Consider the following 7,730-nt stretch of genomic DNA (forward strand, 5'->3'; position numbering starts at 1 on the left):
GCTTATGGCTTTTAGGAAAATCAGGCTATTTTAAAGAGGAAGCTGGATTCTTTCAATTTGTGATTTTCCCAGCACAGTGATGTTTTTGAAGTTATCAGGGACAAACTCTTTCAGTTAGGAGAAATATTATCAATATATGAAGACTTAAAGAAAAATTTTTTTTAAAAAACCCTTAAATTCTGTAAAAGAGTCTTACTAGGTAGCTGCTTTCTTAGAAATGCTTTCTTACAACATTTAGCTATTTGGTGAAATTAAGAGTGTAGATGAAAGATCCCCCAAAACGTTTTTTCTTGTGGTTTAAAATTTTAAAAAGTGGTTGATTAAGACGTCCATACACTAAATCAGATTTTTTTTTAAAAAAAACTTTGATAAAACTGGTCTCTATGGAAAATAAGGACTTCTTTGATCCTCATCTCTGAGGTGGACTCATGAGCCTAGGGTAAAGGCTGCCAAGAATGGGATCATGAAGCTGGGTGCCACTGCCAATGGCGATTTAACAGTGCTCAAAGCTCTATTAGGATTAAGATCTTTTTTTTTTTTCAGTAGGTTACAAAAAAAGCATACATTTTGTGTGGTCTGCCTCTAATCCTGTTTTTCTAATAAGCCCTGTTTGTATACCTTTTTGCAGAAATCCAGGCTTTCTTGGAACAGATAAATTGTACTATAGCAGAATCTAGAATGTACCATTTTTAAGGATTGTTCGCTGCTTTATATAAATTAGTGAAACAAAATAGGACAAAGAACTCCCACATAGATTCTTCACCCAGTTTCCCCAAAAGGTAACATTTTATGATATTTGCTTTATCATTCTCTTTGTCCCGACTTTTAAGGGTAAATTGCAGACAAGATACCTCTTTACTCTTAAATCTTTCAGTGTATATTTCCTTAAGAAAAAAAAAAAAGACATCCTCTTAAATAACTACAGTACAATTACTAAAACCAGGAAATCAACTTCTATACAATCAAATTTTTTTTTCTGGGTTACAATCAAATTATCTTATTAAAATTTCAGCTCTTTTTTTTTTTCAGAATCATGGTTAACTCAATTCTGATTGATAAAAGTAAAAAGTCCCCAGAAATAAAAATAGCTTCTCAATACAAAATGGTATTGCATCTAAAAAAAATAAGTAATGAAATGGTAATGCTGCTACCCCCGATGAAATTATGACCATTAACTTAATAGCATAAGAAATGTACCATAGCTCAGATATCTTTGCACACTTTCAGAACCAAAGTCCTGGAAAACCTATGGCTTATTAAAAAAAAAAAAAAGGAATAAATACTGATACTCAATGACTTTTCACAATTTTATTTAGTCCAGTATTTTTCAAGCTATGGGCTTAGCTCATTTAGTAGGTCGTGACCAATGTTTTTAAAAAGTGAAATAAAAACAAATGAAAAATATCACAAAGTATCATATGTAATTAATATAAATACTGATATGTAAAAAATGTTAGGGTGTGTGTGTGCATATACACATGTATGTATGTGTCTCCTTTGGTATACTGTGTGGAAACGTAAATTAGCTTCTTTAATATGACACAATCAGGAAAGTTTGAAAGCCTCTGGTTTAATCAGTGTTAATTTCAAACTTATTTTTCCCTCAGTTAATTATTGCCTACAAATAACAAATGCATTTTTTTCCATTAATCTTTTTTTTTTCTCCTGATCATACGAGATATTTCTGAAGCCTTTTTCAGCTTTCTGCCACCACACATACCCCACTCTAACTTAGAAATGGTGTTTTTTGCTTGTTTTGTTTTGTTTTGTTTAAGCTTTCTCTTTAATATTGAAGCAGTTTCAGCTAGCATACCAAGTAGTTGTTTCTTTTAGCTATTAGAGTCTCTCTTGCCTGCATCTGTAATGATCCCAAGTCTTTTCCTACTTGATAAAATTCGCCTAAACAAAATATCGATTTGTCTCATTTGCTCACCATTATATATTGAGTTCCTAGCCAATAGTATGGGTTCTGTAAGAATTTGTTAAATAAATAAATGCATGTTCTCAGAACTTATGAACAAGACTGATCTTGTCTACTGGTATACAATGACCATCTTAAAATATCCCACATTAGCAAATTGTATAATCTCATCGTTCCCCTGATATTGTACAACTTAAGGGGTAAGGAAGATAGGAGATCTCTTCTCTATTAGGATTATAATAGGGCTGGCTGCAAATTAAATCCAATCAGCAAAGATACATGTTACAACCTGGATGAACCTTGAAAACAGTGTGCTGAGTGAAGCATCAGACACCAAACAACAAATATTCTATGATTCCACCCATACAAAATATCTAGGATAGGCAAATGAACAGAGACAAATGTTGATTAGTGGTTACCAGCTGCTGTGGGGAGGAGAGAATGGAGAGTTATTGCTTAAACCGGGGCCACTGAGTTTCTGTTTGGGGTGATGAAAAACTATTGGAAATGGATAGTGCTGATGAATGCCTAACATGGTAAATGGAATTAATGGTGAATGTAATTATCATACACTTAAAAAGGGTTAAAATGGAAAGTTTTATTATACATATTTTATGACAATAATTTTTTTTTTTAATCTGTCTAGCAGAAATGTTTTCTTTGGCCCATTCATGTTTGTTCATTTCCTACATTTAGGTATTAGAAATTTTCACATTAAAAGCTTAGCTTGTCTTCAAAAAGCCTAAGGCCTGGCAACACCGTCTGGCTGAATCTGGATGGTGGCTGATTCATGTAGGTGGGTCCCGTGTGTGTAACTATTTTGTTTCCATTTGTCTCCCCTACTAGACTGTGAGTTCCCAGCAATCATCTCATCTCACGTTTATTAGTCAGGGCTTAAGATATCTGTGTAAGTTAAATGTATGAATTATGAATGGGCCAGGGTGATTCAGTCTCATTTTGAAAATGACATTACATAACTATAAGGTTCAGTTCTCTGTCCTTTTTCATTTCATTTGGAGTCCATCCCACACTTATCTAAACTCATGGCTCCAGCTACCGTCTCTGCCAGTAAAGCTAAATCCCTAACCCTGGACTTTCTTGTGGCTACTAATCAGATAACTAACTGTCTCTCAAATATTTCACACTCGATGTGTCAAAAGCTTAATGTGTTATCTAGCCAGAACATACTTTCCAGTGGACTGCCCCCCCCACCCCCCATTTCTTAATGCTACCACCATCCTCCCATGCATACAACAGCCCAGGCTCACCAACTGTAAACGCCTTTCTCCCCAACCAGCTACATTCTGTGAGTTACCAGTTCTAGTAATTCAGTCTTCAAAATAGCTAATATCTCTTCTTGTTTCTCTTTTCCCTGCCTCTACACGGGTGTTAACCAAAAGGTTGGCAGTTTGAATCTACCGGCAACTCCTTGGAAACCCTATGGGGCAGTTCTACTCTGTCCTATAGGGTCACTGTGGGTCAGAATCGACTTGATAGCATAGGGTTTGGTTTTTGTTTTGGGCTCATGGTCATGTTTTATCACCTTGTTAGGCACGTAATTGCTCTCCTCACCTCAGGCCTCTTGACCTTGCAATATAAGATTATTTATAACATCAACAAATATCTAACGCCCACCACTGCCTTAGGAGTTAGAGATACAGCACTGAACAACAGTGAGATTCTCTATCCCCATGGAACTCGGACCCAATGAGGAATACAGGCAAACAAAAAAATAAATACATAATAATATAATTTCAGGTAGTGACCAATTATATGAAAAAAGTAGAATAAGAGGGTAACAAATGACAGATTTGAGAGGTGTAACTCTTTCTTTTTTTTGGAAACCCTGGTGATGTAGTAGTTAAGTGCTACGGCTGCAAAATCCGCCAGGCACTCCTTGGAAACTTTATGGGGCAGTTCTACTCTGTCCTACAGGGTCGCTATGAGTCGGAATCGACTCGAGGGCACAGGGTTTGGGTTTTTGGTTTGGTTTAACTCTTTTTTTTAATTAATAAGCTCAACTCTTTCAAGGTTTACATGTATATGCACTTAAAGGAAATTTATTGCCTACAGTTTCCCAGATTAAATGTCCTGAAACATTTACCTTCAGGTCATTTCTCTATTTAAACATATTCCACAATTATTCATTTATAAAATATATGGGATAAAGTCCAGCATACTTAGTTTAGAACAGGGCTTACAACAGGTTGGTTCCGGTTGGAATCCCTGCTGAGAATTTGCATTTCTAAAAAGTTCCCAGGCAATGCTAAGACTGCTGGTTAGGGACCAATTCTGCGGACCACTAGTACAGTGGTAGTTTTATTATACATAAGAATCACCTGGGGATCTTATTAAAACATAGATTCTGATTCAGTATTTCTGGGGTGGAAATGCAAATTATCAGCAGGCGCTCAAACTGGAGCAAACAGATTTAGAGTTGCTTAATCTGGCCCCAACTACTCTTTCTTGCTTTTTAGTTTATGAACACAAAACTCTAACAATATTGCTTAACTTCCCGTCCTTTATGCTTGCCCATTAGATTGGCCTATTGTAATTTTACATCTGTCTGGAGCACACCTACTTTTCATGGTCTAGTGCAAAAGCCATCTCTTTGGAGAATTTTTTCTTCACCACCATAATCTCTCTACCTTAGGCCATCCAGTAGGACACAGAATTTGTTGTTTATGTGGCTGTCAAGTCAGCTCGGACTTGTGGCGACCCTACGTACAATAGAATGAAATAGTGCCCAGTCCTGGGCACTGTTCATGCTGGTTGGTAAGTTGGAGTCCATTGTCTTGGTTATTGCATCATTCCTTCTCACAGAGGGTTTCCGTTATTTTCTTTGGCCCTCCACTTTACCAAACATGATGTCCCTTTTAGTGATTGGTCTTTCCTGATGACACGCCCAAAGTAAGGAAGTCAAAGTCTTGCCATCCTCTCTTCTAATGAATATTCTGGTTGTATTACGTCTAAGAATGATTTGTTTGTTCTTTTGGCAGTCCATAGTTGCCTTAGTCATCTAGTGCTGCTATAACAGAAATTACCACAAGCGGATGGCTTTAACAAAGAAAAATTTATTTTCTCACAGTCCAGTAGGCTAGAAGTCCAAATTTAGGGTGTCAGCTCCAGGAGGAAGACTTTTTCTCTCTCTGTTAGCTCTGGAGGAAGGTCTTTCTCCTCAATCTTCCCCTGGACTAGGAGCTTCTCCGTGCAGAGACCCTGGGTCCAAAAGATGCAATCTACTCAGGGCACTGCTTTCTTGGAGGTATGAGGTCCCCACTCTCTGCTAGTTTCCCTTTCCTTCTATCTCTTATGAGATAAAAGGTTGTACAGGCCACACCCCAGAGAAACTCTCTTTACATTAGATCAGGGATGTGACCTTAGCAAGGTGTTACAATCCCAACCTAATTCCCTTTAACATAAAATTACAATCACAAAATGGAGGACAACCACACAATACTGGGGATCATGGCCTAACCAAGCTGGCACATATATTTTGGTGACACAATTCAATCCATGACAATGATATATTTGATAATGTTCACCAACATGGAAGTTCATATGCATCAGTTCTTTTACCCTCCTTTTATATTGTCAAGCTTTCACATGCATATGAGACAATTGAAAAGACCATGGCCTGGGTCAGGCGCACCTTAGTCATCAAAGCAGCATCTTTGCTTTTTAAAACTTTAGGGAGGTCTTCTGCAACAAAGGAAACCCTGGTGGCCTAGTGGTTGAGCGCTACAGCTGCTAAGCAGAGGGTCAGCAGTCTGAATCCGCCAGGTGCTCCTTGGGAACTGTATGGGGCGGTTCTACTCTGTCCTATAGGGTCACTATGAGTCGGAATCGACTCGTCGGCTCTGCGTTTGGTTTTGGTTTGGTTTGCAGCAAATTGGCAATGTCTGTGGACATAGAATCTACCACTTTGTAATTAGCTGTCTCCTTGTGATTGTATTTTATCTTCCAAGATAGATGGCTGTTTTAGGAGAGCAGCTGTCTTATATTACTTTGCGTTCATCTCATCGACTTGACGGCAGTGGGTTTGGTTGGTTTATTCATCTCATAACCTTACAGAATGCCTTGCATACAAACATGTGTCTGTTGAATAAGTGTTGACTGGCCAATTGATTATATGCATTGATCAAAAATCAGCTTTTACGGACACGTAACTCAAATCATCTGCCCCTTCCTCTTGGTGGCATGATAGTTATACCTGATGTAGAATTATCTCTTGAATTGTCTACATATTTATTTTATTTCCCCCGTTGAAAGCTGTGTGTCACTGTAATCCAAATAGATTTTATAGCCATTATTTTTTCTCCAGGATGAAATGTTTTTCTTAATACGATATCAGCTTCCTATACTTGCCACAAGGGGGCGCAGCAGTTCTTTCCCAGGAACCAGAATGACTCCACAGCTTTATTCTCCTACAGGTGCCACCTCAGTGTTTTGCTCTCCCCACACTTGTTCTCATGATGTTTTTCTATCTATGCTTGGTTTTTTCTGCATGTGTTTCACACAACTAAAGGAAAATTCCCTCTTTGCCTTAAATAGAAAATTTTAGTTTGCCAGATTCCATTCCCTAACCACTAAACTGAGAGTTTAATTTGTACCGAGATTCGTAATTCCCTGTTTGTAAAGATGTGAGTATCTAAAATGGCACCAGCACATTCTGCAAAATATCTATTGTTGGCAATAGCAATTAAAGTTGAAGCCAGAAATGATCATTCAATGAAAATCTGACATGCGCAATAGGTAACAAAATTATTTTTGCCCCCTGGTTTGCCTACACTACTGAGTGTTCCCAGTTATTTAATATTTGCCAAGTAGAAGGAAAAAAAAAAAAAAATGCTTGACTGAAACTTGAACTTCTAAAACTCTACACATCTAAACTTCTAGAGATAGAAGGAATATTAGAAATAATCTAGACCAAAATCTTCCACTTTAGAAATAAGGACATTAAAATCAAAAAAGAGATCATATGACTAGCTGAGCTAGTTCAAGGGCTCATTCTGGTCTAATGCTCTTTCCATTGCCTCTGTGGTGAACTTAATACAAAGTCAAAGCCAGAGTTTAAACAGAGCACTACGAAGGCCATTGAACTGGTTAAAAAAACAATGGCACCCATTATTTTCCCACTGGAAATATAGTCAGTTAGTATACTAACTAGTGTAACAATCAGAGCTCAAAATTCAGCCCACATGGTAGCTTCATACTGAATTATGACTAACAAATAAAGGATTTGTTTTGCAGGAGTGATTTAAAAATTTCTCATGAGATACTTTCTAGTGCACAGAACTACATTAAATCCAGGCAACTGATTCTACTGTTCACCATAGTGAACATCTTAGAGAGAGAAAGGCATCTAGAGTTTATTACTTACTGCTCATAAAGTTTAGGTTCAGAGCTTTTCACTTTCTATCAGTACTTCGCGGATGATTCTAATTATGCATATGGAGTTGAGACTATGCGGATTCTTGACGCAGCCCATGAGAATGGCTAAGCCTTTTTACCGAGTTAGTTCCCTTGAAGACACAGCCTTCGGGAGGGTTGGACCAGGTCCCCAGAAACTACTTCTAGGCAGCTCTCTATAGATTTCTTATTGTTGTTGTTGTGTGCTGTCAAGCTGATTTCAACTCATAGTGATCCTCATGACAGAGTAGAACCGCTCCATAAGGTTTTTCTAGGCTGTACTCTTTAAGGTCTGAGTCAGAAGTCAACCAGATTGCACTTATCAACAACAACCACAAATCTTTACTGGAGCAGATCACCAGGTCTTTCTCCTTGGGAGCTGTGGATTGGGTTCAAG

The sequence above is a fragment of the Loxodonta africana genome, chromosome 9 (assembly GCF_030014295.1).
Source record: "Loxodonta africana isolate mLoxAfr1 chromosome 9, mLoxAfr1.hap2, whole genome shotgun sequence".
Taxonomy (NCBI): Eukaryota; Metazoa; Chordata; class Mammalia; order Proboscidea; family Elephantidae; genus Loxodonta; species Loxodonta africana.